Here is a 21,762-nt window from a genome sequence, read left to right as displayed (position 1 = left end):
ATATTGTTACACAAAAGAAAATATCTATGAAAAACATGGGATTAGCTCTCACTATGTCTGAACAGAAGGTTATTCAAAAGTGAAACAAACAAAAGACCTAGACATGGTAGTACAAATCAGCCCTAGGTGAACTTGTTGCAGTATTTATAAAATTGTTTTGTACTCCAGTAGTAATTGGTTTTGTCATTTGTCTTAGAAGATAAAGTGGAAAATAGAGTTTCATTATATACCAGTGCATGACTGTACTGTAACCACTGTCTATAGAAATGATATGCTATTTGTCACATAAGTTTTATTTACTTTTAGGTCAAAATGATTTCTTGAACCTAAGACAAAATAAAATATCAAGAATTACGGCAGAATTATAGATATCATGTTAGTAGATTCAGAAATATTTGGTGGGGCCATCAAAAATTCCAGTAAGCCTGAATGAGATTGATTATAAACAAATGTATATGAATTAGATTTTTGTTCGTATTCACCAGTGTTTTGGCTTCATAGATTTGGTTTTAGTCATGATTTAATTGATTATGCCTGTGCATCAATGGAATGGCATTATATTTTCCAATTTGGCTAAAGGAATTTCAAATTAAGAAGTTGAAGTACAAATTAATATCTTAGTCCTTTCTGTTGGGTTGAGGTTTAAATTCATTAAGCAGAAAAAAAAATACTAAGAAACCAGTTATGTTTTAAAATGAATTTATTTCATTGTCAGGTCTAAAATGTGACCTACATAAGTGGAAAAATGCCATGGCTTTTAATGGTAATAAAAACATGGAATGTGATATGTATGGTAAAAAGATAACTCCCTGTGGTCATTGATTTCATTCTTAGTAATCATCAAATTATTACAGATATGGTATGATCTTCATAATCCATGACCCCTCAGAGTTTTTAGAGTTGGACTTTGGAAAATATGTATCCTAGATATTTTCTGTAGATGGGATACATATTAGGTCCAGGGACTAGATGAACTATTTTGCAGATCTGTTTATTTTAGTGAATAAATGTATTATTGAATAATTAAGGTTTTGATGTATTAGTTTAATCATTGGCTATTAAAAGCATTATGTGTCACTGCAAAGAGATGAAAGGAAGGGGGGGAAACTATAAATTAAAAGGATTTACCATTTATTGATTTTAGAGAGAGAAGAAGTGAGAGGGAGAGAGAGGGAAACATTGATGAGAGAGAACATCGATTGGCCACCTCCTGCATGCTCCCCACTGGGGATTGGGCCTACAACCTGGGCATGTGCCCTGACTGGGAATCGAACCTGCGACCTCTTGGTGCATGGGTTGATGCTCAACCACTGGGCCACACAGGCCGGACTATAAATTAAAAGGATTTAAAAGATACAGTAACAATTGTCTATATGGATTTTGTTTAAATGTGGATTAGAACAAATTATTTTAAAAACACTTAAGAGACAGTTGGGGAATTTTGAGCACTGATTGGTAGCTGATGTTATAGATAAATTATTACTCATTTATTATAGATATAATGATATTGGATTATATTTTAAAAGCAAATCTTTGTCTTTGAGAGATGCATACAGAATTATCTACAGATGAAAGTAGTAAAGTCTCTGTAATTTGATTTACAATAATCCATAGTGGTGGGATAGGGTTGGGGGTAGGTAGAGATAGAAATGAAGCATGACTTGCCATAAGTTAATAATGTAGGTTCATTTTACTATTCTCACTTTTGCATTATTTTGAAAATTTTCAAAATGGAAATTCAGAAACCATGTAATACAACACTACTGAAAGAGGATGCTGCAGCACTAGGTGACATTGCTGTATAATATACTCAGAAGTAAGGATGGATATGAGTAACACGCAGATGTGCTTATTATAAACATATCTAATGTACACATCTTGTATTTTGTTTTTCTTCAGAGCTGAAGCCATTTATTTGCATCTGGATGATTAACACCTAAATGCTTAGTTCTCGAAACTGCTCAAGCGTCCCACAGTCAGGATTAGATGATCCAAGTTACCAGCAAGAAATTACAGTCTTGAGTTCTACGGTAAGATTATAATAAATGTTCTAAAGGCGAGATAGTGACTGAGGTCTAAAAAGCCTTTTAAGTGCTATATTTGAGCTACTACCTTCTATTATAATTTCTTAATCCTGTAAATGTTATACCTGAATTTCAAAGTTGTGATAATCAACCAAAGATCTCAGAAATATCAACATGCTAGCAAGGTTTTAGGGCATTTCCTCCTCGGAGATTCAGCTAGTAATGGATACAGTTTTGCCACAGGAATGCCATGCTCTCTCCTTGCTATATGTCTCAGGGTGAGTCCTCTGGAAGCTGATCCCAAAAAGGAGTTTGGCTTCCAGGGCTTTTATTAGGGCTCAGCATCTATTAAGAGAGGTGGTGTAGAAGCAAGGTGGGCACAGGAAATTGAACTTCAGGGCAGGCTCAGCAAAGCCCTGGCCAACCCTACAGGGAATCCTATAGTTGTGAGTTTCTTTCCCTTTATGAGTAGTAAGGTTCTTGGGGAGAGAGACGTCTTGTCAGTGCCTTTGCTTCTTGCACTGGCCATGATAGAAGCTGCTCAGCAAATATTTGTGGAATGAAAGATATCTGAGAAAAATCTTGTGGTTTCTTCGGTGACACCTAATCCTTGCCCTTTATTTCCCCTGTGGAAAATACAGTTTAGAATGTTGGGGTTAATAGGGACTACACAGGTGGTTCTTGTATATCATGAACGAGCATGAAGGTAACTTGCCCTCTATAATTAGCATGTTTCTGGGCTCCATAGATAAGGGAGATCTGCAAAGGGACCTGAGGAGAGCCACAAACATGTAAAGAACCTGAGAGCAATCCATAAAGAGGAAAGAAAAAGCCCTAGAAGACACTTGATAACTTCTAGGCTATTAAAGCATACAAATTATGATTCTATCCGGTTGTTTCTTCTGTGTGTGGGGAATAGGCTGATCAGATAAGAACTGTTACCTTTTCATGGTCAAGGGTTAAGAGAGAATCTATTTCTTAGAAGCATTTTAAAAAAGTCAACATGTTTGTCCGGCTGGTGTGGCTCAGTGGTTGAACATCAACCCATGCATCAAGAGGGTGCAGGTTCGATTCCCAGTCAGGACACATGCCCAGGTTGTGGGCGGGATCCCCAGTGGGGGGCATGTGGGAGGCAGCCAATAATGTTCTTTCTCATCCATGTTTCTGTCTCTCTCTCTAAAATCAATAAAGGGAAAAAAAAAAAAAAAAAAGAATAATTGACTTTATAATTAATGTGGTAGAAAAACGAGGATTAAAACCTCAGTATTTCAGAACCAGAAATTTGTTTTTTCCTAATAATTTTTCGCGATATGTATACAGACAGTTTTATGCTTTGTCTTTTAAAAGATACAATTTTTTTCATGTTGAGAAGCATGAGATTGTATTTGTATTTCACTAAGTGAATCAGATTTGTTTTCTTATTATTAAAACGTATATCCTCAAAGTTATAATTTGATTACTTAGGGAATTTACGCCTTATCTGTTCTCTTTGATTTTTTTCATTCCCTTTTTGCTCATTTAATATCCCCACCAGAGGGCAGGCAAAGGAAGGGGAAAAAGAAAGTATTGATTTCAGTTTGCAAAGTCTTCTGTAGGTGCCTTCCACTGGGGTATTTTGTCATGCTTCTGGATCACATTAGGCAATAGGATCAACTATTTAAAAGTATTTAGTAAAATGCTCAGTTATCGGGAAATAAATTATGTAAGGTGGATTACTGGGTTTATTTAATTAAATAATTATATTTTATGTCTATATTCTTAGATCCATATATTGTAAATTATCACCTTTTTTTGGGCAATTCAGCCCAAGGTTTCCATTGCTAGTACTGATAATTACAATTGATTGTGATGAGGGCTTTGTTTTTAAAAGTACATTGGAATGTTCATAATACAATATTGCTTTCATGGATCAAGTTCATACATACTCCTTTCATGTCCTGTGAAACTGATGTTCCTGAGGTCTACTAGTGAATTTTTAGAATAAGAATAATCTTTTGACAACAGGTTAGTTTTACACTTTAGCTGTAAGTTTATTTAAAAGGACGACACAACTCAGACCAAAGTAAATTTGTCTTAACGTTATCAGTTTTTGTCTTAGCATTATAAGTTTTCAGAGTCTAAATGTTAAACTAGACAGATGCTAAGCATTTTATGATCTGAATATTACTGTTGACACCCATTGTAGATGCACAAGTTTATGTAAGCCTGAAGTGCCGTTTCGTGGTCGATAGCTGTTTGGTTTGTTATCAGTATGAACAGCAAATGTCCTAAAAATCAGCTTCAGAACAGCTGGCACTTGACCTACTGTTCTGTTAGCACCACCTCAACTCACATGACGTGTCTCTGCTCTTTGACATACATAGTGGACCTTATCTTCTCATCAAGGAAATTGTTATAAGCGCCTTTCGGTGTGCTCGTAGGTCTAGTAATGTAGAAGAACCTTATAATGGACTTTTTAAAAAGAGTTGTTCCTCCCATTCTTTCGGGAGATGTGGTTTTGAATAGTAGAGATAGTTTTCAGGAAGGTTCCCCGAGATTACTGAAGATGAGACGTCTTATTTTGCTTTCATCAGAGAAGACTGTAGATGAGGAAGATGGATACATTGTCTGTCATAGTCATTATGACAGACACCACCATCAACAACTCGGTAAAGTAAAAATGTATTATTTTCAATCCTTTAAAAAGTATTTTAGGAATGAAATTATTTTTATAAGTATGAATTTCAGTGAGCAAATACCTTTGTTTTAAAAATCAAGTTTAAATATTATGAAATGTTTAATATAGTAAATATATAGTTGGTCTAAGTTTTTTTTTTGTATCAAATTTTTGCTTGAAGTTTAGATAAATACTAATACTATAAATCAAGATAAAGTCATTAATAAAGTTTACAGTTTGATGATCTTTGGAAAATATGTTAGACTTATTGAAAAAATGTTATAACCCATGGAATATGTAAATGAAAAATAAGATACTGAGTTTTATCTATCACCATAGAGACCATGTCTATATATTTTTAAAATATGCCCCATTCTATTGTTCTAAAGATAGCAAATATTTGGGGTGAAATATTTAAAAAGTCATATCTTTGAATATATTCATGATTATTTTGTGTCACAGTACCTTTCTTTATTCCATATAATCCTGCAAAGCTAAATTTAACACCTTTTAAAGTTTGAGCAAATGATACTCATACTGTTAGAAGGAAAATTAGTTTTGCCTATAGTAAATAGCAGATATTAAAAGAAAGGATAATCCTGTAGGAAAAATACTGTAAGTTTTTAAACTTTTGACTGAAACATTTCAAATGTTCTGTATGATTATGAAATTTTTATTTTTGGGAATAAATAACTGCTCATATAAATTAATGTAATAGAAAGAAGAGAGTTTCTGTAAACCCTCTGCTAGTTTGATATATATCTTTATAGCTGTTTTCTATGCATATTTTAATCTGCCCATACATATTTTTATTTATAGAATTTAAAAATGAAGTTTGCTATCCAAACTGTTCTGATATATACTTTTTCATTTAATACATTATAACACATCTTTCTCCCTCATTTAAAACGCACTTCATTGTTTGGATAGAATAATTTATTCAGTCAGTCCCTTATTAATGAACCTTCAGAATGACTTTAATGTTTAGTTTTTAAAAATAAACATTTATAGATCACATTATACCTTTGTATGGTTACTTCTTAATATAAATTTCTATGTGCATTTAAAATTTTGATATGCAAAATTTTTTTAAATTAAAAAAAAAATTCTCTATTAGCACTACTATGAACATAGGGGTGAATATATTCTTTCTGATTGGTGTTTCATGCTTAGGACATATTCCTAGAAGTGGAATCACTGGGTCAAATGGAAGTTCAATTTTTAATTTTTTGAGGAAACACCATATTGTTTTCTACAGTGGCTACACCAGTCTGCATTCTTACCAGCAGTGTACTAGAGTCCCCTTTTCTCCACATCCTTGCCAGTACTTCTTGTGTGATGATTTGTTGATGGCAACTATTCTGACAGGTGTGAGGTGATACCTCAGTGTTGTTTTAATTTGCATCTCTCTGATGATTAGTGATGTTGAGCATTTTTTCATATGTCTCTTGGCCATTTGTATGTCTTGTTTGGAGAGGTGACTAGGTCCTCTGACCATTTTTTAATTGGGTTGTTTTTCTTTCTATTGTTGAGTGTATAAGTACTTTATATATTTTGGAAATTAACCCCATATCTGATGTATCTTTGGCAAATATATTTTCCCACAGAGTGGGTCCCCTTTTCATTTTGATGGGGTTTCTTTTTCTCTGCACCCTGTGTTCATAGCAGCACTATTTACCATAGCTAAGATCTGGAAACAGCCCAAGTATCCATCAGTAGATAAGTGAATAAAAAAGCTGTGGTATATTTACATAATGGAATACTATGCAGCTGTCAGAAAGAAAGACCTCTTACCCTTTGAGATGGTATGGAAGGACCTGGAGAGCATTATGTTAAGCGAAATAAGCCAATCAGAGAAAGACAAGTATCACATGATCTCATTTATTTGTGGAATATAATGAACAAAATAAGGTGATGAACAAAACAGATCCAGAGACATGCAAGTAGGGAACAGTCTGACAAACCTCGGAGGGAAGGGTGGCAGGGGGCGGGAAGAGAGAAACTGAAGAACGGATGTGGATATATGCATAACCAGTGGACACAGACAACAGCAGTGTGGTGAAGGGAAAAGGAGGGGCATCTTTGTAATACTTTCAACAATACAGATGGAAAAAAAAAAGAATAAAAAATTTCTCAATTTAAGTTCTTCAGGGCCGAAGATGAGTGTTCCTATTTCTTATATTCTCCCTAGCACTGTTTCTTATCATTTTAAAAATTAGGGTCATATTTGTGAGAAACCATAATTTCTGTTTTAAAAATATCAATTATTTAACAGAAAGAAGAAGGAGCTTTTCAGTTTTAGAAAGAAATATATATTGATATCTACAATGAACTGGTATTAGAAGTGCTTTTTATTTTTTTTATACTTTTCACTCATTTGAATGGATGAAGTGGAAGTGAGGCCACAGGAGCTAGTACCTCTTAATTTCTATTAAAACTGTAGATCATTTCAGCACTTAGTTTTGTGTTCAATAGTGCATGTACGCATAAGTGAAAATGTGAATATATTACTATGTGCAGTTATTTAAATTATTAAAAATTTAGTTTAACTTTCAGTCTTGCATCGTTTTCTTCATTACAGCCTATGCGTTGGACTTAAATGTAATAAGCTATTCCTGTTGGTTTAATATGGCTCCTTTTATTAAAAAAAAAAGTCTGTTGCCCAGCCCATGTGGCTCAGTGGTTAAGCATCGACCTATATGCACCAAGAGGTTGCTGGTTCAATTCTAGGTCGGGCACATGTACAGGTTGTGGATCAAATCCCCAGTGGGGGGCATGCAGGAGGTGGCCAATCAATATTCTCTCTCATTCATGTTTCTCTCTCTCTCTCCTTCCTCTCTGTCTGAAATCAATTTTAAAAAATTAAAAAAAAAAACTGTCTTACACATCTTTTGAGTATAGCATACATGTTATAAAATATAATAATTAGATTTTGTAATTTACAGTAATTTTCACATAAGTACTCAATTGAATGATTTAAAATTTTCCATAGTATCTCTTTTTATTAGTCGAAACAAAGAAAAAGCACGGAGTACTGAAGAGTTTGTTGTCTGAAACTTCAGAGGCTACAGGTTCTTTGTGGCCTAATTTTGCCCAGTTTCTCTCTGAAAATTTCACCTTTAGGAAATGACTATTACAATTAATTTAAAGGACTTCTTTGGGGAGAGTTAGTTTTAAGGATTCTGGGTGTTCAATTTCAGTTTACTGATCAAAGTCTCTTTCTTGAATCTCAAGATTTGATACTAAAGTGATATTGTATATAAAAACAATCCACATGGTTTGTGCCAGTGTAGACTGGTTACTTGCAACTCAGCATGAATGAATTTTACTTCCTGAATAATGGTGGTCCTGGAATAGAGACATAGTAGTTTAGTCAGAAGTCATGCAACTACGACTGAGTACAGCTTTTCTAAAGGGTGTTCCAGTTTTGTCATTTAATGAAAAGAGAAATCAAGATGATGAAGATATTTCCTATCAGTAATACAAAGAAGGAACTATTCTTTTATAGAAAAAGTGGTGTATAATTTATTTAGATGAGTTGTTTCCAACTTCTTTAATTGTTAATTCAAAATGTAAAATTATGCCCTGCCTGGTTTGGTTCAGGGGACCAGAGAGGCCCGGGTTCGGTTCCCACTAAGGGCATGTACCTTGGTTGCAGTTTGTCCCTGGCCCGGTTAGGGTCGTGTGGGTTGCAACCACTCGATGTGTCTCTCTCACGTCGATGTTTCACTCTCTCTCTTCCTCTCTTCCTCCTGCTCTATCTCAAGAAAAATGCAAAAAAAAAAAAGTCCTCAGGTGAGGATTTAAAAAAAGAAAAGAAAATGGTAAAGCTATGTCTAAGTCATGTCAGACAAGCTTGTAATAGGATTGATAATTATACTTGTGAGAAAGGATCAACTGAGAATAAGTTTGCAGTATATAGACATTTACCTGCTACTCTTTTTTTTTTTTTTTTTTCATCCTCACCTGAGGACATTTTTCCATTTTTTGTACAGATAGAGTGGGAGGGAGAGAGAGGAAGAGAGAGAGAGAGAGAGAGAAACATCGATGTGAAAGGGACACATCGAGTGGCTGCCACCCGCACGACCAACCAGGGCCGGAGACAAACTGCAACCGAGGTACATGCCCTTAGCGGGAACCGAACCCGGGTCTCTCCGGACCGCAGGCCAATGCTCTAACCGCTGAGCCAAACCGGCCAGGGCTTACCTGCTACTCTTAACTCCAGAAGTATTTATGAATGCTTATGAATTTTTTTAAAACAAAAAATGTGTAGAATTTTGAGGTATTTGCAGGGTTGATATTTTGAAGAACATTTTTTTTTTTTATTTTGATAATTTTTTTATTTTTCAACTTTCTCTAAATATTTAGTAATATTTTTACATTTTATGGTAATTCTCAAGCAACCCACTGGATTTATCAGAAATCTTCTGTTTCTCTGTAAAATATATTAATTAGCAAATGCCTGTTGTACCCTACACTGTTAAAGTCCTCTGCCACCATTTCTGCTCCCAACAAGTTGAGTTGTGTGCTGACCAAGAGTTGCTTGTGTTTTATACCAAACCTGTTTATGCTGATTATACTTGTAATTGTGTTTCATATAATTTAATTAGATGTTACATAATTCTGGCAAGTGTGAGACTGAAAAGAAAGAGCTGTTGTGATGTAAACAAATTTGAATTCTTTGACCAGACACCACACAAGTGAATTCCTAAAAAAAGATTTACTTTTAAATTGCATGTAGGCTATAGAAGTGTACATGATTGTAAGGATTTTGCCCTCAGATACCTTCAGCTTCCCACTCCTCTTTGAAGAAATTGAAACTGGAAATCGTAGATGATATACAAGGGTTGCATTTTAGGCAAGAAGACAATTAGCAAATTCATCTTAAGAGACAAGAATTTGGCCCTGGCCGGTTGACTCAGTGGTTAGAGCATCGGCCTGCGGTCCAGAGAGACCCGGGTTCGGTTCTTGCTAAGGGCACATACCTCGGTTGCAGCTTGTCCCCGCCCCTGGTTAGTCATGCGGGTGGCAGCCACTCGATGTGTCCTTTTCACGTCGATGTTTCTCTCTCTCTCTTTTCCTCTCTCTCCCTCCCACTCTACCTGAACAAAAAATGGAAAAATGTCCTCTGGTGAGGATAAAAAAAAAGACAAGAATTTGGCATTACATTAAAAGGCTAGGGAATAAAGTTGAGTTTTATATTTTAAGTTAAAACCTTGAGTGGACCTATAACTCTCCACCATCCCCCCATTCTTACTTTAATGAAGATTTTGATTATATGATTATTAAACAGTGTACTTTATAATAAAGGGACTCTACTGTATATACTTGTATAATATTGCAATCTTGTTAAAGAAGCAAATCATTTATTTGTTATACCTACCCCTTAAGAAGAAAGTCAAAAGGTTCATGTATTTGTGTTACATAATCTTACTCATAAACTGCTTAAATATTCATATTTTCTGTGTAGAGTCATAATAATGTGATCAAAGACTGATTTCACTGATAAATATTAGTAGAGTTGCCACAAATACTACCTAGCCTCAGACATAAATGTTGGTGGGGAGAGAATGCCCTTCACCAATTCGGGATGTGTCACAATGTTGCCTGACCATTGAAGAACAATGAATGTGAGGCATAAGCATGAGTCAGGTCCTAAGAATCAGGCAGTGTGTTTCCACGGGCTTCTGTAGTGACAGCTGCAAAGTCCTTGTATCTCCAAGAATGGGTTATTTTTATTCTGATGGAATCAACCTTAATTTTGTTGTTGTGCATTCTGTTTGGAGTCAAGAATAAGTGAGTGTAAATACAAGAATTATTTTTATAATTCACAAGACCAGAGATAATGATACATTGAACACAACTAAATATATATCAATGTTACGGATGAAAGAAATTTTTGAGCACCCTCTGTATTCTGGGCACTGTTTTCTTGTTTTTGTTGTATCAGTAACTGAAATGGTATAATTTGTCTACCTATTTAGTGCATTCTGATTCCCCTTTCCTCTTTAGATAGAATATAAGGTGAGCATGGACTTTGCTCTGTCTACTAATGTGTTCCACGGCTCGGAACAGAATAGTTGTTCAGTCAATATTGGTTGAATGAGCAAATGTTTTATCTAAGTTGTCTTGAAAACCGAGTGAGATAGGTTATTATACAAAGTTTTAAACGTTCAGAGAGACTTTAACCAAATTGTTTGAAGTTTTTGGCTACTAAGTGATACAGTCATGTCATTGTTTTAAAGTCAGGCATTTGCTCTTTCTACTCCATCTCATTACAGTGTTGATGTTTTTGAATCTTTATGTAGAAACATTTTTTTCTTAAAAGACTAGTTGTGTATACCAAGGTTAATTGTTCCATTAAAGAACATGCACCTTTTGAGGTGCCTTCATTTTAGTAAGAGCTATATTTTCATAGGCAACAACTTTAACTCCAGTACATTTTAAGCATTACTCTTTGAGACTCTGTGTTTCACTTTAGTGAACAGTTGATAATTATTTTTATAACACTGGTTGGATAAACCCCAGGACCCTCTTGAGCCCCCCCCCCCTCCCGTTTTATCAACTAAAGGGTGAATCCTAAGCACACCAGGATCCCCAGGACCCACCTCCACTCTGAGGCTGGGATTGTTCTAATTTTTCGTTGTTATAGCTTCCTGGTGGCTGACAATTTCATTGATTATCCCAGCTTGTTCTCACTTATGGGAACAGTTGTTTCACATGACTTCTACAAAAACATTTAAGAGATGCACATTGAGATACCATTTCCATTTCATTAGGAAGTGTTAATGACTCCATGGGTTATAAACATTTAATAGTGTACTGGTATACCTCTCCTGAGGTATTCAGGACAGCTCACTAGCCAGGACAAACCAAAATGTAGCACTTGTTAAAACTTCCAGAAGCCTTTTGGTTGAGCTTTAAATTTAAAGGTCTACTTTTGACTCGTAAAGAAAGGGGAGTGCTGATTGTTACTAAGACTTTTTAAAATAAGTGATATTTTCATTTTGTTTTTTGCAAAACCATTGCCCTCAATGATTAGATTTTGCATCTCCAGAAGAGCTCATTTTTTGGTTTGATACATTATGTATTGGGTAGAGGAATAGCATGGGAGGCCAGTTTCTTTACAGAAGGGAATGAGATGGATAGAAAGTTATTTAAGTCTTCATCAAAGACTGTATTATGAATAGAGAGTTCAGAGACGGTCCTGGGAGAACACACTGAGACATGGTAGATTTTTCTCCCAACACTTCAAATGCATGTAGTGATAACAGAATGAAGGAGATGGAGAATCATTTGGAATTCAAATGTGCTAAAAAGGTTGTTGGGCAGGGCAATGTCCTGGAAGAACCTGAGCTCCAAATAATAGTCAGTCTGCTAGGAATTTCTGGCCTGACCCAAGTGGTACCTTGTAGTCACCATGTATGAAGGGGTTTAGGAATTCTTGCTTAGACAAAAGGGATTTGGAAGTATTGGGCTTTCATAGTGTCATCAATCAAGGGGGTTTTCCTAGGTAAGCGGGGCTTTAGAGTAATTTTCAGGCTGAATTATTGGAGGATATAGGAAAAGCACAATTGGGTTGTTATATACATGCCTTCTCAGAATCTGTGGGAATTCTCATGATAAAGAAGAGATACTGGGAACCTAGGCATGATGGGAGGCTGTGAAGTATTGAGGAAGGAGTGTTGTGGAACTTTGATCCAGACTGAGCTGAGCTCTACCAGTGGCTGACTGTGTGTCCTTGAACAGGCCAGCTGACCTCACCTATGAATGGAATCTTCTTTGTAGCATTGTTTTAAGATTATAAAAAATAGCTGCAAAATTGACACCTAGTTTAACACTTGGTGTCTATTATTGTTTGCAAAAACGTTTGGAGCTTTGACTTGGAGGTAGATGAATGAAATTTAACTAGAATTTATCTTTGGAGCATTCCATCTTAGAAAATATTCTAGGAATATGGATCTAGGTCTTCTATTGTGCATAATTCAAAAAAAAAAAAAAAAAAAACTTATGTGATTTAGAGCTGTGTGAGAGTTCAGAGGAGCCTGAGTTGTACCACTTTTTCCGTGCTTCCTTCTTTGTCCACAGTGTGTGCTCTTCTAAGTACTGACAAATGATTGTGAGATTCAGATATAAAGTTTTTAGAAGTTAGTGCACCAGTATTACTTTAGTAATTTCTCTTGGCTGTTTTTTTTTTATTTTTTTATCCTCACCCGAGGACATTTTTCCATTTTTTGTTTAGGTAGAGTGGGAGGGAGAGAGAGGAACAGAGAGAGAGAGAGAAACATCGATGTGAAAGGAACACATCGAGTGGCTGCCACCCGCACAAGCGACCAGGGCCGGGGACAAACTGCAACCGAGGTACGCGCCCTTAGCGGGAACCGAACCCGGATCTCTCAGGACTGCAGGCGGACGCTCTAACCGCTGAGCCAAACAGGCCAGGGCTTGGCTGTTTTTATTTATCTATTTTTTTATCCTCACCCGAGGACATTTTTCCATTTTTTGTTCAGGTAGAGTGGGAGGGAGAGAGAGAGAGAGAAACATCTACGTGAAAGAAACACATTGAGTGGCTGCCACCTGCACGACTGACCAGGGCCGGGGACAAACTGCAACCGAGGTACCTACCCTTAGCAGGAACTGAACCCGGGTCTCTCAGGACCGCAGGCTGACGCTCTAACCACTGAGCCAAACTGGCCAGGGCTCTCTTGGCTGTTTTTAAAGTTAGCTTAATACATCCAGCCGGTATGGCTCAGTGGTTGAGTGTCAACCCATGCACCAAGAGGTCCCCTGTTCAATTCCTGGTCAGGGCACATGCCGGGGTTGTGGGCCAGATCCCCAGTGGGGGGCATGCAAGAGGCAGCCAATCAATGTTCTCTCTCATCCATGTTTGTCTCTCTCTCCTTTCCACTCTATATGAGATAAATAGAAAATATCTTCAGGTGAAGATTTAAAAAATAAAATAAAATAAAGTTAGCCTAACACGTCTTAAGAAGAATCATTTTAGATTGTCACCTCAAGTTACATGGAGATATATATCTATATATCTATATCTATCTATCTATCTATCTATCTATCTATCTATCTATATATATATATATAGTCTCCATCTCTGTCATCTATCTATCTATCTATCTATCTATCTATAAATATATTGGGACAGTTAATTATGGAAAGTTAGGGTCAGGATTTTCTTTGACATTTAGAAAGGACTTGCAAGAAACTTCATTGAAATAAAGGTGCATCTGTCTCTTTTTGAGAGGTGTGGAATAGCTTCCTTTTTATCCCACTTACTCTGCTGTTTCCTAATCGCAGGACTGATTTATCCAGTATATACTGCTATCCTGATACTGGTTGTTAAAAGATTACAGCTCCTCCTTTCAGTTGATATTTAGCTATTGCACCACCTCCTCCCCCACGTGCTCCCACTGTTTCAGTCCTTCTGCCCCTACCCCAGGACCCTCTTGCACCGCCACTGGTTTCATTAACTAAAGGGTGAATCCTAAGCACACCGGGACCCCAGTACCCACCTCCACTCTGAGGCTGGGCATGTTCTAATGGTTAGTTACCATAGCTTCCTAGTAGCTGACAATTTCATTGATTACCCCTGCTTGTTCTCTCTTAAGAAGCAAAAGGAAGGAGCTCTATCCAAGATAAAATAGTTGGGAAAAAAGGGGATAAGAAAAATACACAACTAAATAAATATTAATCACAACATACCAAAATAATATAAGTGGGAAAAGGTGAATAACATGATAAAGTAATGTCTGTATTGGTAAAGATAATTGGTAAAGATAAAGGTGGTAAAGATAATAATAGAGGTGAGGCTGGAAAAAAGCAGCCTAAAACCAATGTAAGTTTAAAATGTAACTAAAGGAATGTACTAGAAAGGTTCAACAAAAATGTGCTATAAAAGAAATTCAGGAAGCAACATACAATTCAAAAGTTAACTCCACCCAGGTGCAAATAGTGGCCTTTGGATTGAGGCAACTATAGATAGAAGCTTCAAATCCTGGCGACTTCCTGGAGCTGGAACTCTGCAGGGGGAACAGGGATCTCTGCATGACTGTTCTTGGGTTTGAATAGTTTATCTCAGCCTGGCCTCCCTTTGTCAGAACTCGATCTCATTGTCTACTAGCTTCTACTATTCCGTTTAATATAGAAGTGTTGTTTCTTTCACCAGATAGTGAGGTCTTTGTGAACTGAGTTGGTCTTATTTATGTGCCTATCCCCAGAGCTAGCCTGATGGCAGGCACTTAGTAAGCAGTTAGTAAATGTTAGTTGGATGTTAGAGTTCTGTGTCATTTGGTTCTTTATGTGCCAGAGCAAGTTTTCACTTGTTACAGAGAGCTGCTGTCAGTTGCCATATTTAGCCCACTGACTTTTCCTTCAGAACCGTCTAGCACGTTGCTCAGTGGACAGTGGTTCCCGAGGCAAAACCAGCCTTCCATTAGTTTCAAAAGAAAACGTTAAAAAACAAACAAACCTCAAGTTGAGCAAACAATGATCTAGAACAGAGGTTGGCAGACATTTTCTGTAAAGGGCCAGATAGTAAATATTTTAGGCTTTACACACCACTAGTCTCTGCCACAGCTACTGAGCTCTGACTTTGTAGAGCAAAAGGAGCCTAGATAATACGTGAATGACCGTGTGGCCACGTTCCAGCACAGCTCTGTTTACAAAAGCAGGCGATGAACCAATGTGGAAAAGAATATTGCTAACATCAGAGAGCTACATGCCTGTAACTTACCTGGCAAACGGGGGATGGGAGTTCTGAAGAAGAGGTCCAATATTATATTTATTGTATTTTCTATAACCTTTGGAATAGTGTTTTCTCTGTAGTAGGTGTTTAATAAATATTTATTGATTTGACTTGGGAACTGACTGTATCACTTATCCTCCATGGGCCTCGGTCATGTCATCTAAAGCTTAAGGGATTATGTTATGTGAACTTAATGTCTCTCCATTTTAAAAAGTCTGATTCTGTGACTGTGGAAGGCCAGATGGTTTATTCTTTAAAGATAATTGTTGGCTTATCACATTTTTTCTATGCTCTTAATATCCTGATGTGGAATTCTGAACTGGTTGCTTTTATGAATCCTGTTTGTGGACCTTTCCACAATGAAACTCATTGTCCACTAAGTGATATTGCTACTTTCCACCCATCTCTATCACCTCATTGCCAGTTTACTAAGCCTACTCATTTTTTTTGTTTAAAAGAATAAATGATCTCTCAAGGTAACATAGCCAATCTCAGGTGGACTTTGTAGGAAGATGTCTTTTAGAATTACATTTTTCTAAAGTCTCTGTCCAGGAAAGCAAACATTCCATCATTGTTTGTTTTTTTTTTAAATTTCAATGGTTAAAGATAAACAGCAATCCACAATAATTGTAAATATTACAGATAGAAATTTTTATCACCTTACCTAAACTCTCAATTCTTCTTTCACTTAAACTTTTGATAGATTTTTGTTTCTAAAGAGTGATTTGTTTAAGATTAGATAAACTATCTGATGATCTCTTAGATTGTTCTCAAGAAGTATAAGCTAGTTATATATTTCTAGTCTACAGAATGGAGACACTTCAAAACCTCTAAAAAGTTCTTATAAAAAATACAAAAAAAATTTCTCTTTACTATTTCTCAGGCTTCTGAAGTTTCCTAGCCTCTATTTTTAAGTAGGTATAAATGTGTACTAAAAACAACACACGCAAGATAATATTTTTATAAATGTAATTAAGTAGCTCTTCTTAAACTTTAACGGGCTTAAGAATGACCTCGGGGATCTTATAAAAAACGTGGGTTCTGATTTACTAGGTTTAGAGTCGGGCTTTAAAGAATATTAAGATTACGAAGGTAGGTTCTTCCAAATTACTTTTGATATAGTACATTATGATTACATTTAACCACGCATAAAGCATTTTTCTGTGTTTTGGTCTGGCGCATTTAATTCTACGGGACAGTCTCCTCGTCTTTTCTCCCTAACACTGCTGGCACTCACCATCCTAAATGTGGTTTTTGTCTTTACGTTTAGTGACCCCTGCAGTTTCACATTTCCTTTTCTCTTCTGATTTAGATTCTCCCTCTTATACTTTATTACAGCCTTGCTGACTCACTCCTTTGTTTTTGAAGAGTGTTGTTAAAGGTGGCTCTAACAATAAAAACCTCTAGTTGACTGAAAGCTTGCTCTGCTACTGACAATGTAGGAAAAATTCAGAAAGGCAAGCATTGGTAGGAAATAGTGAGCCTTCACCCTGTGGTGGCTGCTTCCTTGATAGGGTGACCATAGGTCCTCACAGACCCTAGACAGCTGACAGTTGACAGCTCTGTTCTGGCATGTTGTTAATAATGCCCATTTTTATGCTAAAAAAAATTGCCTTTGGACAATACATTTATGTTTATTCTGTTCATGTTTCATAGAATTTTACCTATACTTTCCCAGTAATACATATTCCCCTTTCTTCCCAGTACATCTGTATAACATGTATTGACAATCAAAGTACCTTAGTATGAACAATCTAGTTTCTTTGCAGGTGGTGAATATGCATTGTGTGTATTGTAAAAATACAAATCCAATAACTAATAGCCTTTGGAATAGAAAATTTTAGATCAATATTTTTACTAATATCTTCAAAAATTATTTCACAATTAAAAATAATTTTTAGATCCTGGCCAGTTTGGCTTGGTGGTTAGAGCATCAGCATGAGAACTGAAGGGTCTTGAGTTCGATTCTAGTTCAAGGGCACATACCTGGGTTGCAGGTTTGATCTCGGGGTCATGGGGGAGGCAACCAATCGGTGTCCTTCCCTCCTTCCCTCCTTCCCTTTCACTCTATCAAAAAATCAATGGAAAATTATCCTTGGGTGAGGATTAACTTAAAAAAAAAGTCTAGACTCTCAAGAATCAAGTATATTCAGAAACAGCAGATTTTTTTGGTCTCATTCAAGAAATAAGTGTCTTAGCACTGGGCCAAGTGATATCAAATTGGTATGGTTGTTAGGGCAAAGAAGAAAGTATGATTACAGGGTCTGGACTGCTTCATTTTAAGCAGAAGAAGCAATTTTTATTTTATTTTATGTGTGAAATATATAAAAAGAGCTCAAACCCAAAACTAGGAACAATTGAACTATTAATAAATACCCTGTGTCAGGAAGGTAACAGTAATTGTACCTTACGGCATACACAAGTAATACAGTTGCTGCATAGGTAACCACTCCTAAAATAGAGAGCTTAGTTAAAATGCTTCTTTACTGTTTTATGTTGCTAATTTATGAATATATCAATGCATTGGTCCAATCTGTGAAATTTGATTAAAGTGTACCCTTTTATAGCTATAACCATTAATTCAGAAACTTGATATATATTTCTGAAACAAGCAGTTAATTTGGACATGACCGGAAATCCTTCTGTCCAGAACTCTGGATGGAATTCCAGTTCAAGTGTTTCAGGAGCAGATTCCCCTCATCACTCACTTGTTTATTTCATTTGTTCTTTCACAGTGCTGTGTTTGAAAAACTGTCTCTTTTTTGTTCTTGTTTTATTTTTCTTCAGTGCAACCAAAGCCATTAATTTGTGGTTATTGTTGGCTAGCAAGTACTTGAAAATAAAGAATTCCGTTTTCCCCCTCATCAAAGGAGAAGACAGCTGGAAAGCTCGTGGGATTGGTTGTCTGTCCCTTTGTCCTCCTCTTATCCCTAGTCCTGAATCCTTTTTTTCTATATAGCCAGAACTCTTCTTGATGTGACCTACATATGTTTAGTACCACCGCCTGAGGGTCACTTTTGAGAGTTCAGCTTTATATTTTTTAAAAAATGTTTTCATTTATTTATATTTTTAAGAGAGGAAGGGAGAGGGAGAGAGAGATAGAAACACTGATGTGAGAGAGAAACATCATTTGGCTGCTTCCTGCAGACCCTGTATTGGGGATTGAATCCACAACCCTGGCATGCACCCTGATTGGGAATGGACTGGGCTCAATCCACTGAGCCCCACTGGCTGGGCAGCTTTATTTATTTTTACCCTATTCTGTCAGTCACCAAATACATCAAGAAATATGTATTTGGGCCCTGGCCGGTTTGGCTCAGCGGTTGGAGCGTTGGCCTGCGGTCTGGAGAGACCCGGGTTCGGTTCCCGCTGGGGGCACGTACCTCGGTTGCAGTTTGTCCCCGGCCCTGGTTGGGTCGTGTGGGTGGCGACCACTCGATGTGTCCCTTTCACATCGATGTTTCTCTCTCTCTCTCCCCTTCCCGCTCTATCTGAACAAAATATCGAAAAATATCCTCGGGTGAGGATAAAAAAAATAAATAAAAAAAAAAAAAGAAAAAGAAATATGTATTTGGAAAAATTGGAATCTGTCTTTTTCTTGTTATCTTTATTGCCTTTTCCTCAATTATTCTAAATATACTATTCATTTTTAAGTTATTATCTCTCAACTTAGCAATTAAAATAGCCCATTGATTTCTCTTGTGTTTTCAAGTCCATTCTTTACCTAATTAATCAAGTTCCTGCTCAGAACTCTTCTATAGCATTTGATTATCAATTTCAGTATATCTTGGAGCCCTATGGGTATTTCAGATATTCTTTGCGAGTCTCCTCCAGTGCAAGAACCAAGTGGGTAGGAGTCTGGTGCTCTAACCCTGATCACCCAGAATTACTTTGATTTTAATTAGTTTTGCTTTTTTTAATCCTCACCCAAGAATATGCCTATTGATTTTTAGAGGAAGTGGAGTGCGGGCAGAGAGAGAGACAGAGACATCGATGTGAGAGAGGAATATTGATGAGTGTGCACCCTGTCCAGGGATTGAACCCACAAGACCTGTTTTAGTCAATAAATTATCCTTTAGTCCTGGCCGGTTTGGCTCAGCGGTTAGAGCGTTGGCCTGCGGTCCGGAGAGACCCGGGTTCGGTTCCCGCTAGGGGCACGTACCTCGGTTGCAGTGTGTCCCCGGCCCTGGTTGGGTCGTGTGGGTGGCAGCCGCTCAATGTGTCCCTTTCACATTGATGTTTCTCTCTCTTTCTCTCTCTCTCTCTCTCTCTCTCTCTCTCCCTCCCTCCCTCCCCCTCCCACTCTATCTGAACAAAATATCAGAAAATGTCCTTGGGTGAGGATAAAAAAAAAGAAAATTATCCTTTAGCACCTGACATGGTACTCTGTACAGTGTTTAGACCATGTATATTTAATGTAATTAGTGACATGATTGGGTTTAGAACTATATTTCTGTTGTTTCCTATTGTCCCATCTGTTGTATTTTCTTTTTCCCTTCTTTCCTTGCCTTGTATATTTCTTAGTATTCTAACTTATTCTGCCATTCTCGCATTTAATGATCTGCGAGGAAGACTCACAGGACACAGCATATAATTGTACTCACAGCTATGATTAAGTACAGCAAAAGGATACTAAGCAAAATCAGCAAAGTCTAAAGGTTCATGGGATGAAATCCAGGGGAAACCAGGCACAAGCCTTGAGAATGTCTCCCAGTAGCATCACAGAGGGGGCAATCAATTGTCAAGCAGTGAGCTATGACACCATGGGTGAAATATTACCAGCTAGGGAGCTCATTAGAGACTCAGTGCCAAGGATTTTTACTGGGGCTGATCACATGGGTGCCCACTGCCTGGCACATAGCCACATTTGAGACTCCCTGGAGGAAAGCAGATATTCAGCATAACCTGTATTGTTTGTACCGAGAGTTTAGATATAGAGTGAACCACTCTGATCAGCTCGGGAATGGTGGGGCCCTCTTGAAATCGGAAGTTCTTAGATGCCAGCCAAAGACCAGTCTTCTAAGCAGGACTTTAGAAGGATTCCAGTCAGGCCTGCTTTAACTTGTTTCTATACAATGTGAGATTGATCTCTTCTTTCTTACTTTTTGTATGTAATCATTAATTTATATCAGTATAGATTCATGGATATTTATTTTGTAGTTTGGCTTATATTCTAAAACTACATTATTTATTTTGTTGCTCAAATTGTTACAGCATTGACCTTTTCATATTTTTAGCTCTACAAGATGTTCTAGATTATCTTGTGTGCTTTAGTCCTAGAACCAGCCATTTCTCCAAGGAACCTGCTTTCTGTAATGAAATTTAAAAATATTGAGACAAATCCATTGTAGAAAATTTGGAAGATATACGGGGTGAGCAAAAGTAGGTTTACAGTATTACAGTTTAATATTCTTTTTTTTTTTTTTTATCCTCACCCGAGGATATTTCTCCATTTTTTGTACAGATAGAGTGGGAGGGAGAGAGAGGAAGGGAGAGAGAGAGAGAAACATTGATGTGAAGGGACACATCGAGTGGCTGCCACCCGCACGACCAACCAGGGCGGGAGACAAACTGCAACCGAAGTACGTGCCCTTAGGGGGAACCGAACCCGGGTCTCTCTGGACCACAGTCCGATGCTCCAACCGCTGAGCCAAACCGGCCAGGGCAGTATTCTTGTATTATTATTAATTACTGTGTTTTCCATATGAACAGCTATAAGCCTACTTTTGCTCAACCCTGCATAAAGAAAATAATAGTACATTAAGGAGATGTTAACTACTGAGAATAATTATAGATAATTACTGTTACTGTTTTGTTCCATGTTTAATGAGGTGTCAGAAGCAAAATATAAAGTGATTTTTGCAACCATTTTCTTTTCTTTTTTTTTTTTTGTATTTCCTGTGTGGTATTAATTACCTAATACACCTGAGGGTATCTTTCCTTGCATTCCTAAAACCTTTTAGTGTCTTTTCTAAACTCCAGAAAAGGTGAGGACTTTTTGAAGACGCTGAAATCTGTGGGGATGTTGAAGGCTCTAGGACTGTCAGGATATTTGACATTTTGTAAGGAAAAAACTTGTCAAATGTCTATATTTTCCATATTATGGTTGTTATTGTTTATACCAGTTTAATACTTCTTGAGATAATTTTTAAAAAATTTATCTTTATTGTTGAAAGTATTACAGATGTGTCTCTCTCTCGACACCCTCCCCCTTCACCACACTGTTTTGTGTCTACTGTGTCTATTGGTTACTTGTATAAGTTATTTGGTTTATATCCCAACTCCTTTCCCTCTGAGGTTTGTTCCCTACTTCCATGACTCTG

At 36.9% G+C, this 21,762-nt stretch overlaps 1 protein-coding gene across 4 annotated transcripts in view; it reads left to right on the top strand.

Moving 5' to 3' along the window:
- The window catches only part of FRYL (FRY like transcription coactivator), a 273,487-nt gene that overhangs the window by 79,798 nt on the left and 171,927 nt on the right, over nucleotides 1–21,762 (top strand). For 2 of the 4 annotated variants that reach the window (XM_036257496.1, XM_036257530.1), the window contains exon 3: nucleotides 1,900–2,030. The gene's annotated coding sequence lies outside the window, so the exon portion shown is untranslated. Of the gene's footprint in view, nucleotides 1–1,899; nucleotides 2,031–4,648; nucleotides 4,673–21,762 lie in introns of those variants that run through there. The other 2 variants (XM_036257453.1, XM_036257446.1) reach the window with 1 other exon arrangement.

This window comes from Molossus molossus, unplaced genomic scaffold, assembly GCF_014108415.1.
Source record: "Molossus molossus isolate mMolMol1 unplaced genomic scaffold, mMolMol1.p scaffold_m16_p_1, whole genome shotgun sequence".
NCBI classification, from domain to species: Eukaryota; Metazoa; Chordata; class Mammalia; order Chiroptera; family Molossidae; genus Molossus; species Molossus molossus.
This window is presented reverse-complemented; position numbering and strand designations above follow the sequence as displayed.